Consider the following 24,902-nt stretch of genomic DNA (forward strand, 5'->3'; position numbering starts at 1 on the left):
GGGTATGCTAAGTGACGCCTGATGAGGCGACAGCCGAGGAGGACTCTGGGAGCCGGGAGAAGGCCTGAGGCCGGGGCCTCCTTTCCACCCAGACATACTGAGCCCTTGCTGGGAGTCGGAAAAAGAGGCGGAAAGGCGGCCAGCGACGGTGCGAGGGAAGAGCCAAGTCCGGGTGAGCCAGGTAGATTGCTTCGGGAGGCGTTGATTCTGAATGGGCCCGGGTTATCGCTTCTCGGCCTTTTGGCTAAGATCAAGTGTAGTTTCACTTGCCTCCCCTAGGGGAGGGCGGTCAGTTGGGATGTTCTCATTGAACTTTGTGTGTCAATGATATTCCCAATACGTAGAAACGAGATTCGGTTCCGGATCGACAATGACAGCAATGTCATTACGCATATGACAGTAATGTCATAACGTTTTTAGTAGCCTGGCATGCTGGACTGTTGGGCAGTACCCCAGTGGGGGCTGACTGGCAGACCGGCTGAATGGCGATTTTTTTCGTAGGTCAGCAGGCGAGACTGGGCTGCTGTGCCAACCGGCTTTGGCTGACAACCGGGCTGATGACCTTGGATGGAACGACAGGGCCGAACGGCATGGCTGGAAGGCTAAGTCGCCCCCCTGTCCAGGCGAACCCTCCTAGGTCCGACCGGCACAAGGCCAACCAGCTAATGGCTGTCTGCGGATTGGTTCCCCGCTTTCAGCTGGGCTGGTTGGCTGCTGGATGGAGGTAGTAGCAGGACAGACCGGGGTTGGCTGAAAAGATAAGCCATGCCTAGTACCCCCTGGGCAAGTAGGCCAGGCGAGACGGCTCGGTTGAAGGGCGAGGCCGGCGGGTGTGGCAGACTGGCCAGACCTGCTGACTGAGGGTGTGACGGGTAGGAAAAAAAAAAAAAAAATCTGTTCTTATCAGTTTAATATCTGATACGTCCTCTATCTGGGGACCATATATTAAATTGATTTTTGGAACAGGGAGATGGAATAGGAGCTTGCTCTGTCCACTCCACGCATCAACCTGGTATTGCAGTACCTCCAGGAATGGTGCACTTCCCCACCCGGGGAAAACAATGCTGTTGAAAAATAGACGAGAAAACGAGAGTAGCGCTCCACTACCAAACCCTGTAAAGTGGCGCTATTGTGTTTGCGTGTGAATAAAAGCAAACTGGTCACCGTGTCTTGCCTTATTCATGTATTTATTTGACTTATTTGCCGCACCCGGGCCGTGCGTTATTTATTTATTCATTTATTAATTTTTCGGGTTTACGAAAAAAAAATACAAATAAAAAATTATTTCTTTTTTTCTCCCCTTCTCCATCCAGACGCTGCACTTTGAAAAGAGACAAACGTCGGAAAAAGATTGTTTTTCCAGCAGCAGACTTTCAGTGATTTTGGATCCATTTCACTGGGGAACGAATGGAAGAAGGTTCCCAGCAAGTCAGTGGGAGGGAGGGAGGGAGGCAGGCAGGCAGGCTGGCTGGCATGCAGGCTGGCAGAGAAGTGGACACTGCCCTTGGCTTCTCTGAGCAAGAAGAAAAATACAGAGTCCTTTTCCTTCTCTGCCCGCCCCGCCCGTCCCCGAACGGCCACGAACGGCCAAGCCTTATCTATAGGCCTTAGGCTGCAGGGGAGCAGTGTCCCCGGCAAGCGAGGGTGAGGGGCCGGCCATATCCGGTCAGGGAGCTGTCCAGGGCATCCTGGGCTGATTCCCAGCATCCCCTGGCTGCCAGGCTTTCTGGCCAGCCGTCTGGAAGCAGTGCGCAGGAAGGGGCGGGGCATGCAAATTCTAGAAAGAGGACAACGTGGGTATGCTAAGTGACGCCTGATGAGGCGACAGCCGAGGAGGACTCTGGGAGCCGGGAGAAGGCCTGAGGCCGGGGCCTCCTTTCCACCCAGACATACTGAGCCCTTGCTGGGAGTCGGAAAAAGAGGCGGAAAGGCGGCCAGCGACGGTGCGAGGGAAGAGCCAAGTCCGGGTGAGCCAGGTAGATTGCTTCGGGAGGCGTTGATTCTGAATGGGCCCGGGTTATCGCTTCTCGGCCTTTTGGCTAAGATCAAGTGTAGTATCTGTTCTTATCAGTTTAATATCTGATACGTCCTCTATCTGGGGACCATATATTAAATTGATTTTTGGAACAGGGAGATGGAATAGGAGCTTGCTCTGTCCACTCCACGCATCAACCTGGTATTGCAGTACCTCCAGGAATGGTGCACTTCCCCACCCGGGGAAAACAATGCTGTTGAAAAATAGACGAGAAAACGAGAGTAGCGCTCCACTACCAAACCCTGTAAAGTGGCGCTATTGTGTTTGCGTGTGAATAAAAGCAAACTGGTCACCGTGTCTTGCCTTATTCATGTATTTATTTGACTTATTTGCCGCACCCGGGCCGTGCGTTATTTATTTATTCATTTATTAATTTTTCGGGTTTACGAGAAAAAAAATACAAATAAAAAATTATTTCTTTTTTTCTCCCCTTCTCCATCCAGACGCTGCACTTTGAAAAGAGACAAACGTCGGAAAAAGATTGTTTTTCCAGCAGCAGACTTTCAGTGATTTTGGATCCATTTCACTGGGGAACGAATGGAAGAAGGTTCCCAGCAAGTCAGTGGGAGGGAGGGAGGGAGGGAGGGAGGGAGGGAGGCAGGCAGGCAGGCTGGCTGGCATGCAGGCTGGCAGAGAAGTGGACACTGCCCTTGGCTTCTCTGAGCAAGAAGAAAAATACAGAGTCCTTTTCCTTCTCTGCCCGCCCCGCCCGTCCCCGAACGGCCACGAACGGCCAAGCCTTATCTATAGGCCTTAGGCTGCAGGGGAGCAGTGTCCCCGGCAAGCGAGGGTGAGGGGCCGGCCATATCCGGTCAGGGAGCTGTCCAGGGCATCCTGGGCTGATTCCCAGCATCCCCTGGCTGCCAGTCTTTCTGGCCAGCCGTCTGGAAGCAGTGCGCAGGAAGGGGCGGGGCATGCAAATTCTAGAAAGAGGACAACGTGGGTATGCTAAGTGACGCCTGATGAGGCGACAGCCGAGGAGGACTCTGGGAGCCGGGAGAAGGCCTGAGGCCGGGGCCTCCTTTCCACCCAGACATACTGAGCCCTTGCTGGGAGTCGGAAAAAGAGGCGGAAAGGCGGCCAGCGACGGTGCGAGGGAAGAGCCAAGTCCGGGTGAGCCAGGTAGATTGCTTCGGGAGGCGTTGATTCTGAATGGGCCCGGGTTATCGCTTCTCGGCCTTTTGGCTAAGATCAAGTGTAGTATCTGTTCTTATCAGTTTAATATCTGATACGTCCTCTATCTGGGGACCATATATTAAATTGATTTTTGGAACAGGGAGATGGAATAGGAGCTTGCTCTGTCCACTCCACGCATCAACCTGGTATTGCAGTACCTCCAGGAATGGTGCACTTCCCCACCCGGGGAAAACAATGCTGTTGAAAAATAGACGAGAAAACGAGAGTAGCGCTCCACTACCAAACCCTGTAAAGTGGCGCTATTGTGTTTGCGTGTGAATAAAAGCAAACTGGTCACCGTGTCTTGCCTTATTCATGTATTTATTTGACTTATTTGCCGCACCCGGGCCGTGCGTTATTTATTTATTCATTTATTAATTTTTCGGGTTTACGAAAAAAAAATACAAATAAAAAATTATTTCTTTTTTTCTCCCCTTCTCCATCCAGACGCTGCACTTTGAAAAGAGACAAACGTCGGAAAAAGATTGTTTTTCCAGCAGCAGACTTTCAGTGATTTTGGATCCATTTCACTGGGGAACGAATGGAAGAAGGTTCCCAGCAAGTCAGTGGGAGGGAGGGAGGGAGGAAGGGAGGGAGGCAGGCAGGCAGGCTGGCTGGCATGCAGGCTGGCAGAGAAGTGGACACTGCCCTTGGCTTCTCTGAGCAAGAAGAAAAATACAGAGTCCTTTTCCTTCTCTGCCCGCCCCGCCCGTCCCCGAACGGCCACGAACGGCCAAGCCTTATCTATAGGCCTTAGGCTGCAGGGGAGCAGTGTCCCCGGCAAGCGAGGGTGAGGGGCCGGCCATATCCGGTCAGGGAGCTGTCCAGGGCATCCTGGGCTGATTCCCAGCATCCCCTGGCTGCCAGTCTTTCTGGCCAGCCGTCTGGAAGCAGTGCGCAGGAAGGGGCGGGGCATGCAAATTCTAGAAAGAGGACAACGTGGGTATGCTAAGTGACGCCTGATGAGGCGACAGCCGAGGAGGACTCTGGGAGCCGGGAGAAGGCCTGAGGCCGGGGCCTCCTTTCCACCCAGACATACTGAGCCCTTGCTGGGAGTCGGAAAAAGAGGCGGAAAGGCGGCCAGCGACGGTGCGAGGGAAGAGCCAAGTCCGGGTGAGCCAGGTAGATTGCTTCGGGAGGCGTTGATTCTGAATGGGCCCGGGTTATCGCTTCTCGGCCTTTTGGCTAAGATCAAGTGTAGTATCTGTTCTTATCAGTTTAATATCTGATACGTCCTCTATCTGGGGACCATATATTAAATTGATTTTTGGAACAGGGAGATGGAATAGGAGCTTGCTCTGTCCACTCCACGCATCAACCTGGTATTGCAGTACCTCCAGGAATGGTGCACTTCCCCACCCGGGGAAAACAATGCTGTTGAAAAATAGACGAGAAAACGAGAGTAGCGCTCCACTACCAAACCCTGTAAAGTGGCGCTATTGTGTTTGCGTGTGAATAAAAGCAAACTGGTCACCGTGTCTTGCCTTATTCATGTATTTATTTGACTTATTTGCCGCACCCGGGCCGTGCGTTATTTATTTATTCATTTATTAATTTTTCGGGTTTACGAAAAAAAAATACAAATAAAAAATTATTTCTTTTTTTCTCCCCTTCTCCATCCAGACGCTGCACTTTGAAAAGAGACAAACGTCGGAAAAAGATTGTTTTTCCAGCAGCAGACTTTCAGTGATTTTGGATCCATTTCACTGGGGAACGAATGGAAGAAGGTTCCCAGCAAGTCAGTGGGAGGGAGGGAGGGAGGAAGGGAGGGAGGCAGGCAGGCAGGCTGGCTGGCATGCAGGCTGGCAGAGAAGTGGACACTGCCCTTGGCTTCTCTGAGCAAGAAGAAAAATACAGAGTCCTTTTCCTTCTCTGCCCGCCCCGAACGGCCACGAACGGCCAAGCCTTATCTATAGGCCTTAGGCTGCAGGGGAGCAGTGTCCCCGGCAAGCGAGGGTGAGGGGCCGGCCATATCCGGTCAGGGAGCTGTCCAGGGCATCCTGGGCTGATTCCCAGCATCCCCTGGCTGCCAGTCTTTCTGGCCAGCCGTCTGGAAGCAGTGCGCAGGAAGGGGCGGGGCATGCAAATTCTAGAAAGAGGACAACGTGGGTATGCTAAGTGACGCCTGATGAGGCGACAGCCGAGGAGGACTCTGGGAGCCGGGAGAAGGCCTGAGGCCGGGGCCTCCTTTCCACCCAGACATACTGAGCCCTTGCTGGGAGTCGGAAAAAGAGGCGGAAAGGCGGCCAGCGACGGTGCGAGGGAAGAGCCAAGTCCGGGTGAGCCAGGTAGATTGCTTCGGGAGGCGTTGATTCTGAATGGGCCCGGGTTATCGCTTCTCGGCCTTTTGGCTAAGATCAAGTGTAGTATCTGTTCTTATCAGTTTAATATCTGATACGTCCTCTATCTGGGGACCATATATTAAATTGATTTTTGGAACAGGGAGATGGAATAGGAGCTTGCTCTGTCCACTCCACGCATCAACCTGGTATTGCAGTACCTCCAGGAATGGTGCACTTCCCCACCCGGGGAAAACAATGCTGTTGAAAAATAGACGAGAAAACGAGAGTAGCGCTCCACTACCAAACCCTGTAAAGTGGCGCTATTGTGTTTGCGTGTGAATAAAAGCAAACTGGTCACCGTGTCTTGCCTTATTCATGTATTTATTTGACTTATTTGCCGCACCCGGGCCGTGCGTTATTTATTTATTCATTTATTAATTTTTCGGGTTTACGAAAAAAAAATACAAATAAAAAATTATTTCTTTTTTTCTCCCCTTCTCCATCCAGACGCTGCACTTTGAAAAGAGACAAACGTCGGAAAAAGATTGTTTTTCCAGCAGCAGACTTTCAGTGATTTTGGATCCATTTCACTGGGGAACGAATGGAAGAAGGTTCCCAGCAAGTCAGTGGGAGGGAGGGAGGGAGGAAGGGAGGGAGGCAGGCAGGCAGGCTGGCTGGCATGCAGGCAGGCAGAGAAGTGGACACTGCCCTTGGCTTCTCTGAGCAAGAAGAAAAATACAGAGTCCTTTTCCTTCTCTGCCCGCCCCGCCCGTCCCCGAACGGCCACGAACGGCCAAGCCTTATCTATAGGCCTTAGGCTGCAGGGGAGCAGTGTCCCCGGCAAGCGAGGGTGAGGGGCCGGCCATATCCGGTCAGGGAGCTGTCCAGGGCATCCTGGGCTGATTCCCAGCATCCCCTGGCTGCCAGGCTTTCTGGCCAGCCGTCTGGAAGCAGTGCGCAGGAAGGGGCGGGGCATGCAAATTCTAGAAAGAGGACAACGTGGGTATGCTAAGTGACGCCTGATGAGGCGACAGCCGAGGAGGACTCTGGGAGCCGGGAGAAGGCCTGAGGCCGGGGCCTCCTTTCCACCCAGACATACTGAGCCCTTGCTGGGAGTCGGAAAAAGAGGCGGAAAGGCGGCCAGCGACGGTGCGAGGGAAGAGCCAAGTCCGGGTGAGCCAGGTAGATTGCTTCGGGAGGCGTTGATTCTGAATGGGCCCGGGTTATCGCTTCTCGGCCTTTTGGCTAAGATCAAGTGTAGTTTCACTTGCCTCCCCTAGGGGAGGGCGGTCAGTTGGGATGTTCTCATTGAACTTTGTGTGTCAATGATATTCCCAATACGTAGAAACGAGATTCGGTTCCGGATCGACAATGACAGCAATGTCATTACGCATATGACAGTAATGTCATAACGTTTTTAGTAGCCTGGCATGCTGGACTGTTGGGCAGTACCCCAGTGGGGGCTGACTGGCAGACCGGCTGAATGGCGATTTTTTTCGTAGGTCAGCAGGCGAGACTGGGCTGCTGTGCCAACCGGCTTTGGCTGACAACCGGGCTGATGACCTTGGATGGAACGACAGGGCCGAACGGCATGGCTGGAAGGCTAAGTCGCCCCCCTGTCCAGGCGAACCCTCCTAGGTCCGACCGGCACAAGGCCAACCAGCTAATGGCTGTCTGCGGATTGGTTCCCCGCTTTCAGCTGGGCTGGTTGGCTGCTGGATGGAGGTAGTAGCAGGACAGACCGGGGTTGGCTGAAAAGATAAGCCATGCCTAGTACCCCCTGGGCAAGTAGGCCAGGCGAGACGGCTCGGTTGAAGGGCGAGGCCGGCGGGTGTGGCAGACTGGCCAGACCTGCTGACTGAGGGTGTGACGGGTAGGAAAAAAAAAAAAAAAATCTGTTCTTATCAGTTTAATATCTGATACGTCCTCTATCTGGGGACCATATATTAAATTGATTTTTGGAACAGGGAGATGGAATAGGAGCTTGCTCTGTCCACTCCACGCATCAACCTGGTATTGCAGTACCTCCAGGAATGGTGCACTTCCCCACCCGGGGAAAACAATGCTGTTGAAAAATAGACGAGAAAACGAGAGTAGCGCTCCACTACCAAACCCTGTAAAGTGGCGCTATTGTGTTTGCGTGTGAATAAAAGCAAACTGGTCACCGTGTCTTGCCTTATTCATGTATTTATTTGACTTATTTGCCGCACCCGGGCCGTGCGTTATTTATTTATTCATTTATTAATTTTTCGGGTTTACGAAAAAAAAATACAAATAAAAAATTATTTCTTTTTTTCTCCCCTTCTCCATCCAGACGCTGCACTTTGAAAAGAGACAAACGTCGGAAAAAGATTGTTTTTCCAGCAGCAGACTTTCAGTGATTTTGGATCCATTTCACTGGGGAACGAATGGAAGAAGGTTCCCAGCAAGTCAGTGGGAGGGAGGGAGGGAGGCAGGCAGGCAGGCTGGCTGGCATGCAGGCTGGCAGAGAAGTGGACACTGCCCTTGGCTTCTCTGAGCAAGAAGAAAAATACAGAGTCCTTTTCCTTCTCTGCCCGCCCCGCCCGTCCCCGAACGGCCACGAACGGCCAAGCCTTATCTATAGGCCTTAGGCTGCAGGGGAGCAGTGTCCCCGGCAAGCGAGGGTGAGGGGCCGGCCATATCCGGTCAGGGAGCTGTCCAGGGCATCCTGGGCTGATTCCCAGCATCCCCTGGCTGCCAGGCTTTCTGGCCAGCCGTCTGGAAGCAGTGCGCAGGAAGGGGCGGGGCATGCAAATTCTAGAAAGAGGACAACGTGGGTATGCTAAGTGACGCCTGATGAGGCGACAGCCGAGGAGGACTCTGGGAGCCGGGAGAAGGCCTGAGGCCGGGGCCTCCTTTCCACCCAGACATACTGAGCCCTTGCTGGGAGTCGGAAAAAGAGGCGGAAAGGCGGCCAGCGACGGTGCGAGGGAAGAGCCAAGTCCGGGTGAGCCAGGTAGATTGCTTCGGGAGGCGTTGATTCTGAATGGGCCCGGGTTATCGCTTCTCGGCCTTTTGGCTAAGATCAAGTGTAGTTTCACTTGCCTCCCCTAGGGGAGGGCGGTCAGTTGGGATGTGCTCATTGAACTTTGTGTGTCAATGATATTCCCAATACGTAGAAACGAGATTCGGTTCCGGATCGACAATGACAGCAATGTCATTACGCATATGACAGTAATGTCATAACGTTTTTAGTAGCCTGGCATGCTGGACTGTTGGGCAGTACCCCAGTGGGGGTTGACTGGCAGGCCGGCTGAATGGTGATTTTTTTCGTAGGTCAGCAGGCGAGACTGGGCTGCTGTGCCAACCGGCTTTGTTTGACAACCGGGCTGATGACCTTGGATGGAACGACAGGGCCGAACGGCATGGCTGGAAGGCTAAGTCGCCCCCCTGTCCAGGCGAACCCTCCTAGGTCCGACCGGCACAAGGCCAACCAGCTAATGGCTGTCTGCGGATTGGTTCCCCGCTTTCAGCTGGGCTGGTTGGCTGCTGGATGGAGGTAGTAGCAGGACAGACCGGGGTTGGCTGAAAAGATAAGCCATGCCTAGTACCCCCTGGGCAAGTAGGCCAGGCGAGACGGCTCGGTTGAAGGGCAAGGCCGGCGGGTGTGGCAGACTGGCCAGACCTGCTGACTGAGGGTGTGACGGGTAGGACAAAAAAAAAAATCTGTTCTTATCAGTTTAATATCTGATACGTCCTCTATCTGGGGACCATATATTAAATTGATTTTTGGAACAGGGAGATGGAATAGGAGCTTGCTCTGTCCACTCCACGCATCAACCTGGTATTGCAGTACCTCCAGGAATGGTGCACTTCCCCACCCGGGGAAAACAATGCTGTTGAAAAATAGACGAGAAAACGAGAGTAGCGCTCCACTACCAAACCCTGTAAAGTGGCGCTATTGTGTTTGCGTGTGAATAAAAGCAAACTGGTCACCGTGTCTTGCCTTATTCATGTATTTATTTGACTTATTTGCCGCACCCGGGCCGTGCGTTATTTATTTATTCATTTATTAATTTTTCGGGTTTACGAAAAAAAAATACAAATAAAAAATTATTTCTTTTTTTCTCCCCTTCTCCATCCAGACGCTGCACTTTGAAAAGAGACAAACGTCGGAAAAAGATTGTTTTTCCAGCAGCAGACTTTCAGTGATTTTGGATCCATTTCACTGGGGAACGAATGGAAGAAGGTTCCCAGCAAGTCAGTGGGAGGGAGGGAGGGAGGCAGGCAGGCAGGCTGGCTGGCATGCAGGCTGGCAGAGAAGTGGACACTGCCCTTGGCTTCTCTGAGCAAGAAGAAAAATACAGAGTCCTTTTCCTTCTCTGCCCGCCCCGCCCGTCCCCGAACGGCCACGAACGGCCAAGCCTTATCTATAGGCCTTAGGCTGCAGGGGAGCAGTGTCCCCGGCAAGCGAGGGTGAGGGGCCGGCCATATCCGGTCAGGGAGCTGTCCAGGGCATCCTGGGCTGATTCCCAGCATCCCCTGGCTGCCAGGCTTTCTGGCCAGCCGTCTGGAAGCAGTGCGCAGGAAGGGGCGGGGCATGCAAATTCTAGAAAGAGGACAACGTGGGTATGCTAAGTGACGCCTGATGAGGCGACAGCCGAGGAGGACTCTGGGAGCCGGGAGAAGGCCTGAGGCCGGGGCCTCCTTTCCACCCAGACATACTGAGCCCTTGCTGGGAGTCGGAAAAAGAGGCGGAAAGGCGGCCAGCGACGGTGCGAGGGAAGAGCCAAGTCCGGGTGAGCCAGGTAGATTGCTTCGGGAGGCGTTGATTCTGAATGGGCCCGGGTTATCGCTTCTCGGCCTTTTGGCTAAGATCAAGTGTAGTATCTGTTCTTATCAGTTTAATATCTGATACGTCCTCTATCTGGGGACCATATATTAAATTGATTTTTGGAACAGGGAGATGGAATAGGAGCTTGCTCTGTCCACTCCACGCATCAACCTGGTATTGCAGTACCTCCAGGAATGGTGCACTTCCCCACCCGGGGAAAACAATGCTGTTGAAAAATAGACGAGAAAACGAGAGTAGCGCTCCACTACCAAACCCTGTAAAGTGGCGCTATTGTGTTTGCGTGTGAATAAAAGCAAACTGGTCACCGTGTCTTGCCTTATTCATGTATTTATTTGACTTATTTGCCGCACCCGGGCCGTGCGTTATTTATTTATTCATTTATTAATTTTTCGGGTTTACGAAAAAAAAATACAAATAAAAAATTATTTCTTTTTTTCTCCCCTTCTCCATCCAGACGCTGCACTTTGAAAAGAGACAAACGTCGGAAAAAGATTGTTTTTCCAGCAGCAGACTTTCAGTGATTTTGGATCCATTTCACTGGGGAACGAATGGAAGAAGGTTCCCAGCAAGTCAGTGGGAGGGAGGGAGGGAGGAAGGGAGGGAGGCAGGCAGGCAGGCTGGCTGGCATGCAGGCTGGCAGAGAAGTGGACACTGCCCTTGGCTTCTCTGAGCAAGAAGAAAAATACAGAGTCCTTTTCCTTCTCTGCCCGCCCCGAACGGCCACGAACGGCCAAGCCTTATCTATAGGCCTTAGGCTGCAGGGGAGCAGTGTCCCCGGCAAGCGAGGGTGAGGGGCCGGCCATATCCGGTCAGGGAGCTGTCCAGGGCATCCTGGGCTGATTCCCAGCATCCCCTGGCTGCCAGTCTTTCTGGCCAGCCGTCTGGAAGCAGTGCGCAGGAAGGGGCGGGGCATGCAAATTCTAGAAAGAGGACAACGTGGGTATGCTAAGTGACGCCTGATGAGGCGACAGCCGAGGAGGACTCTGGGAGCCGGGAGAAGGCCTGAGGCCGGGGCCTCCTTTCCACCCAGACATACTGAGCCCTTGCTGGGAGTCGGAAAAAGAGGCGGAAAGGCGGCCAGCGACGGTGCGAGGGAAGAGCCAAGTCCGGGTGAGCCAGGTAGATTGCTTCGGGAGGCGTTGATTCTGAATGGGCCCGGGTTATCGCTTCTCGGCCTTTTGGCTAAGATCAAGTGTAGTATCTGTTCTTATCAGTTTAATATCTGATACGTCCTCTATCTGGGGACCATATATTAAATTGATTTTTGGAACAGGGAGATGGAATAGGAGCTTGCTCTGTCCACTCCACGCATCAACCTGGTATTGCAGTACCTCCAGGAATGGTGCACTTCCCCACCCGGGGAAAACAATGCTGTTGAAAAATAGACGAGAAAACGAGAGTAGCGCTCCACTACCAAACCCTGTAAAGTGGCGCTATTGTGTTTGCGTGTGAATAAAAGCAAACTGGTCACCGTGTCTTGCCTTATTCATGTATTTATTTGACTTATTTGCCGCACCCGGGCCGTGCGTTATTTATTTATTCATTTATTAATTTTTCGGGTTTACGAAAAAAAAATACAAATAAAAAATTATTTCTTTTTTTCTCCCCTTCTCCATCCAGACGCTGCACTTTGAAAAGAGACAAACGTCGGAAAAAGATTGTTTTTCCAGCAGCAGACTTTCAGTGATTTTGGATCCATTTCACTGGGGAACGAATGGAAGAAGGTTCCCAGCAAGTCAGTGGGAGGGAGGGAGGGAGGAAGGGAGGGAGGCAGGCAGGCAGGCTGGCTGGCATGCAGGCTGGCAGAGAAGTGGACACTGCCCTTGGCTTCTCTGAGCAAGAAGAAAAATACAGAGTCCTTTTCCTTCTCTGCCCGCCCCGCCCGTCCCCGAACGGCCACGAACGGCCAAGCCTTATCTATAGGCCTTAGGCTGCAGGGGAGCAGTGTCCCCGGCAAGCGAGGGTGAGGGGCCGGCCATATCCGGTCAGGGAGCTGTCCAGGGCATCCTGGGCTGATTCCCAGCATCCCCTGGCTGCCAGGCTTTCTGGCCAGCCGTCTGGAAGCAGTGCGCAGGAAGGGGCGGGGCATGCAAATTCTAGAAAGAGGACAACGTGGGTATGCTAAGTGACGCCTGATGAGGCGACAGCCGAGGAGGACTCTGGGAGCCGGGAGAAGGCCTGAGGCCGGGGCCTCCTTTCCACCCAGACATACTGAGCCCTTGCTGGGAGTCGGAAAAAGAGGCGGAAAGGCGGCCAGCGACGGTGCGAGGGAAGAGCCAAGTCCGGGTGAGCCAGGTAGATTGCTTCGGGAGGCGTTGATTCTGAATGGGCCCGGGTTATCGCTTCTCGGCCTTTTGGCTAAGATCAAGTGTAGTTTCACTTGCCTCCCCTAGGGGAGGGCGGTCAGTTGGGATGTGCTCATTGAACTTTGTGTGTCAATGATATTCCCAATACGTAGAAACGAGATTCGGTTCCGGATCGACAATGACAGCAATGTCATTACGCATATGACAGTAATGTCATAACGTTTTTAGTAGCCTGGCATGCTGGACTGTTGGGCAGTACCCCAGTGGGGGTTGACTGGCAGGCCGGCTGAATGGTGATTTTTTTCGTAGGTCAGCAGGCGAGACTGGGCTGCTGTGCCAACCGGCTTTGTTTGACAACCGGGCTGATGACCTTGGATGGAACGACAGGGCCGAACGGCATGGCTGGAAGGCTAAGTCGCCCCCCTGTCCAGGCGAACCCTCCTAGGTCCGACCGGCACAAGGCCAACCAGCTAATGGCTGTCTGCGGATTGGTTCCCCGCTTTCAGCTGGGCTGGTTGGCTGCTGGATGGAGGTAGTAGCAGGACAGACCGGGGTTGGCTGAAAAGATAAGCCATGCCTAGTACCCCCTGGGCAAGTAGGCCAGGCGAGACGGCTCGGTTGAAGGGCAAGGCCGGCGGGTGTGGCAGACTGGCCAGACCTGCTGACTGAGGGTGTGACGGGTAGGACAAAAAAAAAAATCTGTTCTTATCAGTTTAATATCTGATACGTCCTCTATCTGGGGACCATATATTAAATTGATTTTTGGAACAGGGAGATGGAATAGGAGCTTGCTCTGTCCACTCCACGCATCAACCTGGTATTGCAGTACCTCCAGGAATGGTGCACTTCCCCACCCGGGGAAAACAATGCTGTTGAAAAATAGACGAGAAAACGAGAGTAGCGCTCCACTACCAAACCCTGTAAAGTGGCGCTATTGTGTTTGCGTGTGAATAAAAGCAAACTGGTCACCGTGTCTTGCCTTATTCATGTATTTATTTGACTTATTTGCCGCACCCGGGCCGTGCGTTATTTATTTATTCATTTATTAATTTTTCGGGTTTACGAAAAAAAAATACAAATAAAAAATTATTTCTTTTTTTCTCCCCTTCTCCATCCAGACGCTGCACTTTGAAAAGAGACAAACGTCGGAAAAAGATTGTTTTTCCAGCAGCAGACTTTCAGTGATTTTGGATCCATTTCACTGGGGAACGAATGGAAGAAGGTTCCCAGCAAGTCAGTGGGAGGGAGGGAGGGAGGCAGGCAGGCAGGCTGGCTGGCATGCAGGCTGGCAGAGAAGTGGACACTGCCCTTGGCTTCTCTGAGCAAGAAGAAAAATACAGAGTCCTTTTCCTTCTCTGCCCGCCCCGCCCGTCCCCGAACGGCCACGAACGGCCAAGCCTTATCTATAGGCCTTAGGCTGCAGGGGAGCAGTGTCCCCGGCAAGCGAGGGTGAGGGGCCGGCCATATCCGGTCAGGGAGCTGTCCAGGGCATCCTGGGCTGATTCCCAGCATCCCCTGGCTGCCAGGCTTTCTGGCCAGCCGTCTGGAAGCAGTGCGCAGGAAGGGGCGGGGCATGCAAATTCTAGAAAGAGGACAACGTGGGTATGCTAAGTGACGCCTGATGAGGCGACAGCCGAGGAGGACTCTGGGAGCCGGGAGAAGGCCTGAGGCCGGGGCCTCCTTTCCACCCAGACATACTGAGCCCTTGCTGGGAGTCGGAAAAAGAGGCGGAAAGGCGGCCAGCGACGGTGCGAGGGAAGAGCCAAGTCCGGGTGAGCCAGGTAGATTGCTTCGGGAGGCGTTGATTCTGAATGGGCCCGGGTTATCGCTTCTCGGCCTTTTGGCTAAGATCAAGTGTAGTATCTGTTCTTATCAGTTTAATATCTGATACGTCCTCTATCTGGGGACCATATATTAAATTGATTTTTGGAACAGGGAGATGGAATAGGAGCTTGCTCTGTCCACTCCACGCATCAACCTGGTATTGCAGTACCTCCAGGAATGGTGCACTTCCCCACCCGGGGAAAACAATGCTGTTGAAAAATAGACGAGAAAACGAGAGTAGCGCTCCACTACCAAACCCTGTAAAGTGGCGCTATTGTGTTTGCGTGTGAATAAAAGCAAACTGGTCACCGTGTCTTGCCTTATTCATGTATTTATTTGACTTATTTGCCGCACCCGGGCCGTGCGTTATTTATTTATTCATTTATTAATTTTTCGGGTTTACGAAAAAAAAATACAAATAAAAAATTATTTCTTTTTTTCTCCCCTTCTCCATCCAGACGCTGCACTTTGAAAAGAGACAAACGTCGGAAAAAGATTGTTTTTCCAGCAGCAGACTTTCAGTGATTTTGGATCCATTTCACTGGGGAACGAATGGAAGAAGGTTCCCAGCAAGTCAGTGGGAGGGAGGGAGGGAGGAAGGGAGGGAGGCAGGCAGGCAGGCTGGCTGGCATGCAGGCTGGCAGAGAAGTGGACACTGCCCTTGGCTTCTCTGAGCAAGAAGAAAAATACAGAGTCCTTTTCCTTCTCTGCCCGCCCCGAACGGCCACGAACGGCCAAGCCTTATCTATAGGCCTTAGGCTGCAGGGGAGCAGTGTCCCCGGCAAGCGAGGGTGAGGGGCCGGCCATATCCGGTCAGGGAGCTGTCCAGGGCATCCTGGGCTGATTCCCAGCATCCCCTGGCTGCCAGTCTTTCTGGCCAGCCGTCTGGAAGCAGTGCGCAGGAAGGGGCGGGGCATGCAAATTCTAGAAAGAGGACAACGTGGGTATGCTAAGTGACGCCTGATGAGGCGACAGCCGAGGAGGACTCTGGGAGCCGGGAGAAGGCCTGAGGCCGGGGCCTCCTTTCCACCCAGACATACTGAGCCCTTGCTGGGAGTCGGAAAAAGAGGCGGAAAGGCGGCCAGCGACGGTGCGAGGGAAGAGCCAAGTCCGGGTGAGCCAGGTAGATTGCTTCGGGAGGCGTTGATTCTGAATGGGCCCGGGTTATCGCTTCTCGGCCTTTTGGCTAAGATCAAGTGTAGTATCTGTTCTTATCAGTTTAATATCTGATACGTCCTCTATCTGGGGACCATATATTAAATTGATTTTTGGAACAGGGAGATGGAATAGGAGCTTGCTCTGTCCACTCCACGCATCAACCTGGTATTGCAGTACCTCCAGGAATGGTGCACTTCCCCACCCGGGGAAAACAATGCTGTTGAAAAATAGACGAGAAAACGAGAGTAGCGCTCCACTACCAAACCCTGTAAAGTGGCGCTATTGTGTTTGCGTGTGAATAAAAGCAAACTGGTCACCGTGTCTTGCCTTATTCATGTATTTATTTGACTTATTTGCCGCACCCGGGCCGTGCGTTATTTATTTATTCATTTATTAATTTTTCGGGTTTACGAAAAAAAAATACAAATAAAAAATTATTTCTTTTTTTCTCCCCTTCTCCATCCAGACGCTGCACTTTGAAAAGAGACAAACGTCGGAAAAAGATTGTTTTTCCAGCAGCAGACTTTCAGTGATTTTGGATCCATTTCACTGGGGAACGAATGGAAGAAGGTTCCCAGCAAGTCAGTGGGAGGGAGGGAGGGAGGAAGGGAGGGAGGCAGGCAGGCAGGCTGGCTGGCATGCAGGCTGGCAGAGAAGTGGACACTGCCCTTGGCTTCTCTGAGCAAGAAGAAAAATACAGAGTCCTTTTCCTTCTCTGCCCGCCCCGCCCGTCCCCGAACGGCCACGAACGGCCAAGCCTTATCTATAGGCCTTAGGCTGCAGGGGAGCAGTGTCCCCGGCAAGCGAGGGTGAGGGGCCGGCCATATCCGGTCAGGGAGCTGTCCAGGGCATCCTGGGCTGATTCCCAGCATCCCCTGGCTGCCAGTCTTTCTGGCCAGCCGTCTGGAAGCAGTGCGCAGGAAGGGGCGGGGCATGCAAATTCTAGAAAGAGGACAACGTGGGTATGCTAAGTGACGCCTGATGAGGCGACAGCCGAGGAGGACTCTGGGAGCCGGGAGAAGGCCTGAGGCCGGGGCCTCCTTTCCACCCAGACATACTGAGCCCTTGCTGGGAGTCGGAAAAAGAGGCGGAAAGGCGGCCAGCGACGGTGCGAGGGAAGAGCCAAGTCCGGGTGAGCCAGGTAGATTGCTTCGGGAGGCGTTGATTCTGAATGGGCCCGGGTTATCGCTTCTCGGCCTTTTGGCTAAGATCAAGTGTAGTTTCACTTGCCTCCCCTAGGGGAGGGCGGTCAGTTGGGATGTTCTCATTGAACTTTGTGTGTCAATGATATTCCCAATACGTAGAAACGAGATTCGGTTCCGGATCGACAATGACAGCAATGTCATTACGCATATGACAGTAATGTCATAACGTTTTTAGTAGCCTGGCATGCTGGACTGTTGGGCAGTACCCCAGTGGGGGCTGACTGGCAGACCGGCTGAATGGCGATTTTTTTCGTAGGTCAGCAGGCGAGACTGGGCTGCTGTGCCAACCGGCTTTGGCTGACAACCGGGCTGATGACCTTGGATGGAACGACAGGGCCGAACGGCATGGCTGGAAGGCTAAGTCGCCCCCCTGTCCAGGCGAACCCTCCTAGGTCCGACCGGCACAAGGCCAACCAGCTAATGGCTGTCTGCGGATTGGTTCCCCGCTTTCAGCTGGGCTGGTTGGCTGCTGGATGGAGGTAGTAGCAGGACAGACCGGGGTTGGCTGAAAAGATAAGCCATGCCTAGTACCCCCTGGGCAAGTAGGCCAGGCGAGACGGCTCGGTTGAAGGGCGAGGCCGGCGGGTGTGGCAGACTGGCCAGACCTGCTGACTGAGGGTGTGACGGGTAGGAAAAAAAAAAAAAAAATCTGTTCTTATCAGTTTAATATCTGATACGTCCTCTATCTGGGGACCATATATTAAATTGATTTTTGGAACAGGGAGATGGAATAGGAGCTTGCTCTGTCCACTCCACGCATCAACCTGGTATTGCAGTACCTCCAGGAATGGTGCACTTCCCCACCCGGGGAAAACAATGCTGTTGAAAAATAGACGAGAAAACGAGAGTAGCGCTCCACTACCAAACCCTGTAAAGTGGCGCTATTGTGTTTGCGTGTGAATAAAAGCAAACTGGTCACCGTGTCTTGCCTTATTCATGTATTTATTTGACTTATTTGCCGCACCCGGGCCGTGCGTTATTTATTTATTCATTTATTAATTTTTCGGGTTTACGAAAAAAAAATACAAATAAAAAATTATTTCTTTTTTTCTCCCCTTCTCCATCCAGACGCTGCACTTTGAAAAGAGACAAACGTCGGAAAAAGATTGTTTTTCCAGCAGCAGACTTTCAGTGATTTTGGATCCATTTCACTGGGGAACGAATGGAAGAAGGTTCCCAGCAAGTCAGTGGGAGGGAGGGAGGGAGGCAGGCAGGCAGGCTGGCTGGCATGCAGGCTGGCAGAGAAGTGGACACTGCCCTTGGCTTCTCTGAGCAAGAAGAAAAATACAGAGTCCTTTTCCTTCTCTGCCCGCCCCGCCCGTCCCCGAACGGCCACGAACGGCCAAGCCTTATCTATAGGCCTTAGGCTGCAGGGGAGCAGTGTCCCCGGCAAGCGAGGGTGAGGGGCCGGCCATATCCGGTCAGGGAGCTGTCCAGGGCATCCTGGGCTGATTCCCAGCATCCCCTGGCTGCCAGGCTTTCTGGCCAGCCGTCTGGAAGCAGTGCGCAGGAAGGGGCGGGGCATGCAAATTCTAGAAAGAGGACAACGTGGGTATGCTAAGTGACGCCTGATGAGGCGACAGCCGAGGAGGACTCTGGGAGCCGGGAGAAGGCCTGAGGCCGGGGCCTCCTTTCCACCCAGACATACTGAGCCCTTGCTGGGAGTCGGAAAAAGAGGCGGAAAGGCGGCCAGCGACGGTGCGAGGGAAGAGCCAAGTCCGGGTGAGCCAGGTAGATTGCTTCGGGAGGCGTTGATTCTGAATGGGCCCGGGTTATCGCTTCTCGGCCTTTTGGCTAAGATCAAGTGTAGTATCTGTTCTTATCAGTTTAATATCTGATACGTCCTCTATCTGGGGACCATATATTAAATTGATTTTTGGAACAGGGAGATGGAATAGGAGCTTGCTCTGTCCACTCCACGCATCAACCTGGTATTGCAGTACCTCCAGGAATGGTGCACTTCCCCACCCGGGGAAAACAATGCTGTTGAAAAATAGACGAGAAAACGAGAGTAGCGCTCCACTACCAAACCCTGTAAAGTGGCGCTATTGTGTTTGCGTGTGAATAAAAGCAAACTGGTCACCGTGTCTTGCCTTATTCATGTATTTATTTGACTTATTTGCCGCACCCGGGCCGTGCGTTATTTATTTATTCATTTATTAATTTTTCGGGTTTACGAGAAAAAAAATACAAATAAAAAATTATTTCTTTTTTTCTCCCCTTCTCCATCCAGACGCTGCACTTTGAAAAGAGACAAACGTCGGAAAAAGATTGTTTTTCCAGCAGCAGACTTTCAGTGATTTTGGATCCATTTCACTGGGGAACGAATGGAAGAAGGTTCCCAGCAAGTCAGTGGGAGGGAGGGAGGGAGGGAGGGAGGGAGGGAGGCAGGCAGGCAGGCTGGCTGGCATGCAGGCTGGCAGAGAAGTGGACACTGCCCTTGGCTTCTCTGAGCAAGAAGAAAAATACAGAGTCCTTTTCCTTCTCTGCCCGCCCCGCCCGTCCCCGAACGGCCACGAACGGCCAAGCCTTATCTATAGGCCTTAGGCTGCAGGGGAGCAGTGTCCCCGGCAAGCGAGGGTGAGGGGCCGGCCATATCCGGTCAGGGAGCTGTCCAGGGCATCCTGGGCTGATTCCCAGCATCCCCTGGCTGCCAGTCTTTCTGGCCAGCCGTCTGGAAGCAGTGCGCAGGAAGGGGCGGGGCATGCAAATTCTAGAAAGAGGACAACGTGGGTATGCTAAGTGACGCCTGATGAGGCGACAGCCGAGGAGGACTCTGGGAGCCGGGAGAAGGCCTGAGGCCGGGGCCTCCTTTCCACCCAGACATACTGAGCCCTTGCTGGGAGTCGGAAAAAGAGGCGGAAAGGCGGCCAGCGACGGTGCGAGGGAAGAGCCAAGTCCGGGTGAGCCAGGTAGATTGCTTCGGGAGGCGTTGATTCTGAATGGGCCCGGGTTATCGCTTCTCGGCCTTTTGGCTAAGATCAAGTGTAGTATCTGTTCTTATCAGTTTAATATCTGATACGTCCTCTATCTGGGGACCATATATTAAATTGATTTTTGGAACAGGGAGATGGAATAGGAGCTTGCTCTGTCCACTCCACGCATCAACCTGGTATTGCAGTACCTCCAGGAATGGTGCACTTCCCCACCCGGGGAAAACAATGCTGTTGAAAAATAGACGAGAAAACGAGAGTAGCGCTCCACTACCAAACCCTGTAAAGTGGCGCTATTGTGTTTGCGTGTGAATAAAAGCAAACTGGTCACCGTGTCTTGCCTTATTCATGTATTTATTTGACTTATTTGCCGCACCCGGGCCGTGCGTTATTTATTTATTCATTTATTAATTTTTCGGGTTTACGAAAAAAAAATACAAATAAAAAATTATTTCTTTTTTTCTCCCCTTCTCCATCCAGACGCTGCACTTTGAAAAGAGACAAACGTCGGAAAAAGATTGTTTTTCCAGCAGCAGACTTTCAGTGATTTTGGATCCATTTCACTGGGGAACGAATGGAAGAAGGTTCCCAGCAAGTCAGTGGGAGGGAGGGAGGGAGGAAGGGAGGGAGGCAGGCAGGCAGGCTGGCTGGCATGCAGGCTGGCAGAGAAGTGGACACTGCCCTTGGCTTCTCTGAGCAAGAAGAAAAATACAGAGTCCTTTTCCTTCTCTGCCCGCCCCGCCCGTCCCCGAACGGCCACGAACGGCCAAGCCTTATCTATAGGCCTTAGGCTGCAGGGGAGCAGTGTCCCCGGCAAGCGAGGGTGAGGGGCCGGCCATATCCGGTCAGGGAGCTGTCCAGGGCATCCTGGGCTGATTCCCAGCATCCCCTGGCTGCCAGTCTTTCTGGCCAGCCGTCTGGAAGCAGTGCGCAGGAAGGGGCGGGGCATGCAAATTCTAGAAAGAGGACAACGTGGGTATGCTAAGTGACGCCTGATGAGGCGACAGCCGAGGAGGACTCTGGGAGCCGGGAGAAGGCCTGAGGCCGGGGCCTCCTTTCCACCCAGACATACTGAGCCCTTGCTGGGAGTCGGAAAAAGAGGCGGAAAGGCGGCCAGCGACGGTGCGAGGGAAGAGCCAAGTCCGGGTGAGCCAGGTAGATTGCTTCGGGAGGCGTTGATTCTGAATGGGCCCGGGTTATCGCTTCTCGGCCTTTTGGCTAAGATCAAGTGTAGTATCTGTTCTTATCAGTTTAATATCTGATACGTCCTCTATCTGGGGACCATATATTAAATTGATTTTTGGAACAGGGAGATGGAATAGGAGCTTGCTCTGTCCACTCCACGCATCAACCTGGTATTGCAGTACCTCCAGGAATGGTGCACTTCCCCACCCGGGGAAAACAATGCTGTTGAAAAATAGACGAGAAAACGAGAGTAGCGCTCCACTACCAAACCCTGTAAAGTGGCGCTATTGTGTTTGCGTGTGAATAAAAGCAAACTGGTCACCGTGTCTTGCCTTATTCATGTATTTATTTGACTTATTTGCCGCACCCGGGCCGTGCGTTATTTATTTATTCATTTATTAATTTTTCGGGTTTACGAAAAAAAAATACAAATAAAAAATTATTTCTTTTTTTCTCCCCTTCTCCATCCAGACGCTGCACTTTGAAAAGAGACAAACGTCGGAAAAAGATTGTTTTTCCAGCAGCAGACTTTCAGTGATTTTGGATCCATTTCACTGGGGAACGAATGGAAGAAGGTTCCCAGCAAGTCAGTGGGAGGGAGGGAGGGAGGCAGGCAGGCAGGCTGGCTGGCATGCAGGCTGGCAGAGAAGTGGACACTGCCCTTGGCTTCTCTGAGCAAGAAGAAAAATACAGAGTCCTTTTCCTTCTCTGCCCGCCCCGAACGGCCACGAACGGCCAAGCCTTATCTATAGGCCTTAGGCTGCAGGGGAGCAGTGTCCCCGGCAAGCGAGGGTGAGGGGCCGGCCATATCCGGTCAGGGAGCTGTCCAGGGCATCCTGGGCTGATTCCCAGCATCCCCTGGCTGCCAGTCTTTCTGGCCAGCCGTCTGGAAGCAGTGCGCAGGAAGGGGCGGGGCATGCAAATTCTAGAAAGAGGACAACGTGGGTATGCTAAGTGACGCCTGATGAGGCGACAGCCGAGGAGGACTCTGGGAGCCGGGAGAAGGCCTGAGGCCGGGGCCTCCTTTCCACCCAGACATACTGAGCCCTTGCTGGGAGTCGGAAAAAGAGGCGGAAAGGCGGCCAGCGACGGTGCGAGGGAAGAGCCAAGTCCGGGTGAGCCAGGTAGATTGCTTCGGGAGGCGTTGATTCTGAATGGGCCCGGGTTATCGCTTCTCGGCCTTTTGGCTAAGATCAAGTGTAGTATCTGTTCTTATCAGTTTAATATCTGATACGTCCTCTATCTGGGGACCATATATTAAATTGATTTTTGGAACAGGGAGATGGAATAGGAGCTTGCTCTGTCCACTCCACGCATCAACCTGGTATTGCAGTACCTCCAGGAATGGTGCACTTCCCCACCCGGGGAAAACAATGCTGTTGAAAAATAGACGAGAAAACGAGAGTAGCGCTCCACTACCAAACCCTGTAAAGTGGCGCTATTGTGTTTGCGTGTGAATAAAAGCAAACTGGTCACCGTGTCTTGCCTTATTCATGTATTTATTTGACTTATTTGCCGCACCCGGGCCGTGCGTTATTTATTTATTCATTTATTAATTTTTCGGGTTTACGAAAAAAAAATACAAATAAAAAATTATTTCTTTTTTTCTCCCCTTCTCCATCCAGACGCTGCACTTTGAAAAGAGACAAACGTCGGAAAAAGATTGTTTTTCCAGCAGCAGACTTTCAGTGATTTTGGATCCATTTCACTGGGGAACGAATGGAAGAAGGTTCCCAGCAAGTCAGTGGGAGGGAGGGAGGGAGGAAGGGAGGGAGGCAGGCAGGCAGGCTGGCTGGCATGCAGGCTGGCAGAGAAGTGGACACTGCCCTTGGCTTCTCTGAGCAAGAAGAAAAATACAGAGTCCTTTTCCTTCTCTGCCCGCCCCGCCCGTCCCCGAACGGCCACGAACGGCCAAGCCTTATCTATAGGCCTTAGGCTGCAGGGGAGCAGTGTCCCCGGCAAGCGAGGGTGAGGGGCCGGCCATATCCGGTCAGGGAGCTGTCCAGGGCATCCTGGGCTGATTCCCAGCATCCCCTGGCTGCCAGTCTTTCTGGCCAGCCGTCTGGAAGCAGTGCGCAGGAAGGGGCGGGGCATGCAAATTCTAGAAAGAGGACAACGTGGGTATGCTAAGTGACGCCTGATGAGGCGACAGCCGAGGAGGACTCTGGGAGCCGGGAGAAGGCCTGAGGCCGGGGCCTCCTTTCCACCCAGACATACTGAGCCCTTGCTGGGAGTCGGAAAAAGAGGCGGAAAGGCGGCCAGCGACGGTGCGAGGGAAGAGCCAAGTCCGGGTGAGCCAGGTAGATTGCTTCGGGAGGCGTTGATTCTGAATGGGCCCGGGTTATCGCTTCTCGGCCTTTTGGCTAAGATCAAGTGTAGTTTCACTTGCCTCCCCTAGGGGAGGGCGGTCAGTTGGGATGTTCTCATTGAACTTTGTGTGTCAATGATATTCCCAATACGTAGAAACGAGATTCGGTTCCGGATCGACAATGACAGCAATGTCATTACGCATATGACAGTAATGTCATAACGTTTTTAGTAGCCTGGCATGCTGGACTGTTGGGCAGTACCCCAGTGGGGGCTGACTGGCAGACCGGCTGAATGGCGATTTTTTTCGTAGGTCAGCAGGCGAGACTGGGCTGCTGTGCCAACCGGCTTTGGCTGACAACCGGGCTGATGACCTTGGATGGAACGACAGGGCCGAACGGCATGGCTGGAAGGCTAAGTCGCCCCCCTGTCCAGGCGAACCCTCCTAGGTCCGACCGGCACAAGGCCAACCAGCTAATGGCTGTCTGCGGATTGGTTCCCCGCTTTCAGCTGGGCTGGTTGGCTGCTGGATGGAGGTAGTAGCAGGACAGACCGGGGTTGGCTGAAAAGATAAGCCATGCCTAGTACCCCCTGGGCAAGTAGGCCAGGCGAGACGGCTCGGTTGAAGGGCGAGGCCGGCGGGTGTGGCAGACTGGCCAGACCTGCTGACTGAGGGTGTGACGGGTAGGAAAAAAAAAAAAAAAATCTGTTCTTATCAGTTTAATATCTGATACGTCCTCTATCTGGGGACCATATATTAAATTGATTTTTGGAACAGGGAGATGGAATAGGAGCTTGCTCTGTCCACTCCACGCATCAACCTGGTATTGCAGTACCTCCAGGAATGGTGCACTTCCCCACCCGGGGAAAACAATGCTGTTGAAAAATAGACGAGAAAACGAGAGTAGCGCTCCACTACCAAACCCTGTAAAGTGGCGCTATTGTGTTTGCGTGTGAATAAAAGCAAACTGGTCACCGTGTCTTGCCTTATTCATGTATTTATTTGACTTATTTGCCGCACCCGGGCCGTGCGTTATTTATTTATTCATTTATTAATTTTTCGGGTTTACGAAAAAAAAATACAAATAAAAAATTATTTCTTTTTTTCTCCCCTTCTCCATCCAGACGCTGCACTTTGAAAAGAGACAAACGTCGGAAAAAGATTGTTTTTCCAGCAGCAGACTTTCAGTGATTTTGGATCCATTTCACTGGGGAACGAATGGAAGAAGGTTCCCAGCAAGTCAGTGGGAGGGAGGGAGGGAGGCAGGCAGGCAGGCTGGCTGGCATGCAGGCTGGCAGAGAAGTGGACACTGCCCTTGGCTTCTCTGAGCAAGAAGAAAAATACAGAGTCCTTTTCCTTCTCTGCCCGCCCCGCCCGTCCCCGAACGGCCACGAACGGCCAAGCCTTATCTATAGGCCTTAGGCTGCAGGGGAGCAGTGTCCCCGGCAAGCGAGGGTGAGGGGCCGGCCATATCCGGTCAGGGAGCTGTCCAGGGCATCCTGGGCTGATTCCCAGCATCCCCTGGCTGCCAGGCTTTCTGGCCAGCCGTCTGGAAGCAGTGCGCAGGAAGGGGCGGGGCATGCAAATTCTAGAAAGAGGACAACGTGGGTATGCTAAGTGACGCCTGATGAGGCGACAGCCGAGGAGGACTCTGGGAGCCGGGAGAAGGCCTGA

The 24,902-nt window shown here is 52.8% G+C and overlaps 24 non-coding genes across 24 annotated transcripts; all 24 read left to right on the forward strand.

Moving 5' to 3' along the window:
* Nucleotides 1-224: 224 nt before the first annotated feature.
* Nucleotides 225-415, forward strand: LOC144764516 (U2 spliceosomal RNA). Its single transcript, XR_013596586.1, has one exon. It is a non-coding gene; the product is annotated as a U2 spliceosomal RNA (small nuclear RNA).
* Nucleotides 416-846: 431 nt separating this feature from the next.
* Nucleotides 847-1,046, forward strand: LOC144764382 (U2 spliceosomal RNA). The gene has a single exon (XR_013596528.1). It is a non-coding gene; the product is annotated as a U2 spliceosomal RNA (small nuclear RNA).
* Nucleotides 1,047-2,019: 973 nt separating this feature from the next.
* On the forward strand, nt 2,020-2,210 carry LOC144764128 (U2 spliceosomal RNA). The gene has a single exon (XR_013596325.1). It is a non-coding gene; the product is annotated as a U2 spliceosomal RNA (small nuclear RNA).
* A 990-nt stretch (nt 2,211-3,200) lies between these two features.
* LOC144764129 (U2 spliceosomal RNA) lies at nt 3,201-3,391 on the forward strand. Its single transcript, XR_013596326.1, has one exon. It is a non-coding gene; the product is annotated as a U2 spliceosomal RNA (small nuclear RNA).
* Nucleotides 3,392-4,376: 985 nt separating this feature from the next.
* LOC144764130 (U2 spliceosomal RNA) lies at nt 4,377-4,567 on the forward strand. Its single transcript, XR_013596327.1, has one exon. It is a non-coding gene; the product is annotated as a U2 spliceosomal RNA (small nuclear RNA).
* Nucleotides 4,568-5,542: 975 nt separating this feature from the next.
* On the forward strand, nt 5,543-5,733 carry LOC144764131 (U2 spliceosomal RNA). The gene has a single exon (XR_013596328.1). It is a non-coding gene; the product is annotated as a U2 spliceosomal RNA (small nuclear RNA).
* Nucleotides 5,734-6,718: 985 nt separating this feature from the next.
* LOC144764517 (U2 spliceosomal RNA) lies at nt 6,719-6,909 on the forward strand. The gene has a single exon (XR_013596587.1). It is a non-coding gene; the product is annotated as a U2 spliceosomal RNA (small nuclear RNA).
* Nucleotides 6,910-7,340: 431 nt separating this feature from the next.
* On the forward strand, nt 7,341-7,540 carry LOC144764383 (U2 spliceosomal RNA). Its single transcript, XR_013596529.1, has one exon. It is a non-coding gene; the product is annotated as a U2 spliceosomal RNA (small nuclear RNA).
* A 973-nt stretch (nt 7,541-8,513) lies between these two features.
* Nucleotides 8,514-8,704, forward strand: LOC144764531 (U2 spliceosomal RNA). Its single transcript, XR_013596599.1, has one exon. It is a non-coding gene; the product is annotated as a U2 spliceosomal RNA (small nuclear RNA).
* A 431-nt stretch (nt 8,705-9,135) lies between these two features.
* Nucleotides 9,136-9,332, forward strand: LOC144764357 (U2 spliceosomal RNA). The gene has a single exon (XR_013596513.1). It is a non-coding gene; the product is annotated as a U2 spliceosomal RNA (small nuclear RNA).
* A 973-nt stretch (nt 9,333-10,305) lies between these two features.
* On the forward strand, nt 10,306-10,496 carry LOC144764133 (U2 spliceosomal RNA). The gene has a single exon (XR_013596330.1). It is a non-coding gene; the product is annotated as a U2 spliceosomal RNA (small nuclear RNA).
* Nucleotides 10,497-11,471: 975 nt separating this feature from the next.
* On the forward strand, nt 11,472-11,662 carry LOC144764135 (U2 spliceosomal RNA). Its single transcript, XR_013596331.1, has one exon. It is a non-coding gene; the product is annotated as a U2 spliceosomal RNA (small nuclear RNA).
* Nucleotides 11,663-12,647: 985 nt separating this feature from the next.
* LOC144764532 (U2 spliceosomal RNA) lies at nt 12,648-12,838 on the forward strand. The gene has a single exon (XR_013596600.1). It is a non-coding gene; the product is annotated as a U2 spliceosomal RNA (small nuclear RNA).
* Nucleotides 12,839-13,269: 431 nt separating this feature from the next.
* Nucleotides 13,270-13,466, forward strand: LOC144764358 (U2 spliceosomal RNA). Its single transcript, XR_013596514.1, has one exon. It is a non-coding gene; the product is annotated as a U2 spliceosomal RNA (small nuclear RNA).
* A 973-nt stretch (nt 13,467-14,439) lies between these two features.
* Nucleotides 14,440-14,630, forward strand: LOC144764136 (U2 spliceosomal RNA). The gene has a single exon (XR_013596332.1). It is a non-coding gene; the product is annotated as a U2 spliceosomal RNA (small nuclear RNA).
* A 975-nt stretch (nt 14,631-15,605) lies between these two features.
* On the forward strand, nt 15,606-15,796 carry LOC144764137 (U2 spliceosomal RNA). The gene has a single exon (XR_013596333.1). It is a non-coding gene; the product is annotated as a U2 spliceosomal RNA (small nuclear RNA).
* Nucleotides 15,797-16,781: 985 nt separating this feature from the next.
* Nucleotides 16,782-16,972, forward strand: LOC144764518 (U2 spliceosomal RNA). The gene has a single exon (XR_013596588.1). It is a non-coding gene; the product is annotated as a U2 spliceosomal RNA (small nuclear RNA).
* Nucleotides 16,973-17,403: 431 nt separating this feature from the next.
* On the forward strand, nt 17,404-17,603 carry LOC144764384 (U2 spliceosomal RNA). The gene has a single exon (XR_013596530.1). It is a non-coding gene; the product is annotated as a U2 spliceosomal RNA (small nuclear RNA).
* A 973-nt stretch (nt 17,604-18,576) lies between these two features.
* On the forward strand, nt 18,577-18,767 carry LOC144764138 (U2 spliceosomal RNA). Its single transcript, XR_013596334.1, has one exon. It is a non-coding gene; the product is annotated as a U2 spliceosomal RNA (small nuclear RNA).
* A 990-nt stretch (nt 18,768-19,757) lies between these two features.
* On the forward strand, nt 19,758-19,948 carry LOC144764139 (U2 spliceosomal RNA). Its single transcript, XR_013596335.1, has one exon. It is a non-coding gene; the product is annotated as a U2 spliceosomal RNA (small nuclear RNA).
* Nucleotides 19,949-20,933: 985 nt separating this feature from the next.
* On the forward strand, nt 20,934-21,124 carry LOC144764140 (U2 spliceosomal RNA). Its single transcript, XR_013596336.1, has one exon. It is a non-coding gene; the product is annotated as a U2 spliceosomal RNA (small nuclear RNA).
* A 963-nt stretch (nt 21,125-22,087) lies between these two features.
* LOC144764141 (U2 spliceosomal RNA) lies at nt 22,088-22,278 on the forward strand. The gene has a single exon (XR_013596337.1). It is a non-coding gene; the product is annotated as a U2 spliceosomal RNA (small nuclear RNA).
* A 985-nt stretch (nt 22,279-23,263) lies between these two features.
* Nucleotides 23,264-23,454, forward strand: LOC144764519 (U2 spliceosomal RNA). Its single transcript, XR_013596589.1, has one exon. It is a non-coding gene; the product is annotated as a U2 spliceosomal RNA (small nuclear RNA).
* Nucleotides 23,455-23,885: 431 nt separating this feature from the next.
* On the forward strand, nt 23,886-24,085 carry LOC144764385 (U2 spliceosomal RNA). The gene has a single exon (XR_013596531.1). It is a non-coding gene; the product is annotated as a U2 spliceosomal RNA (small nuclear RNA).
* The last annotated feature ends 817 nt before the right edge of the window (nt 24,086-24,902 follow it).

The sequence above is a fragment of the Lissotriton helveticus genome, chromosome 6 (genome assembly GCF_964261635.1).
Source record: "Lissotriton helveticus chromosome 6, aLisHel1.1, whole genome shotgun sequence".
Classification (NCBI taxonomy): domain Eukaryota; kingdom Metazoa; phylum Chordata; class Amphibia; order Caudata; family Salamandridae; genus Lissotriton; species Lissotriton helveticus.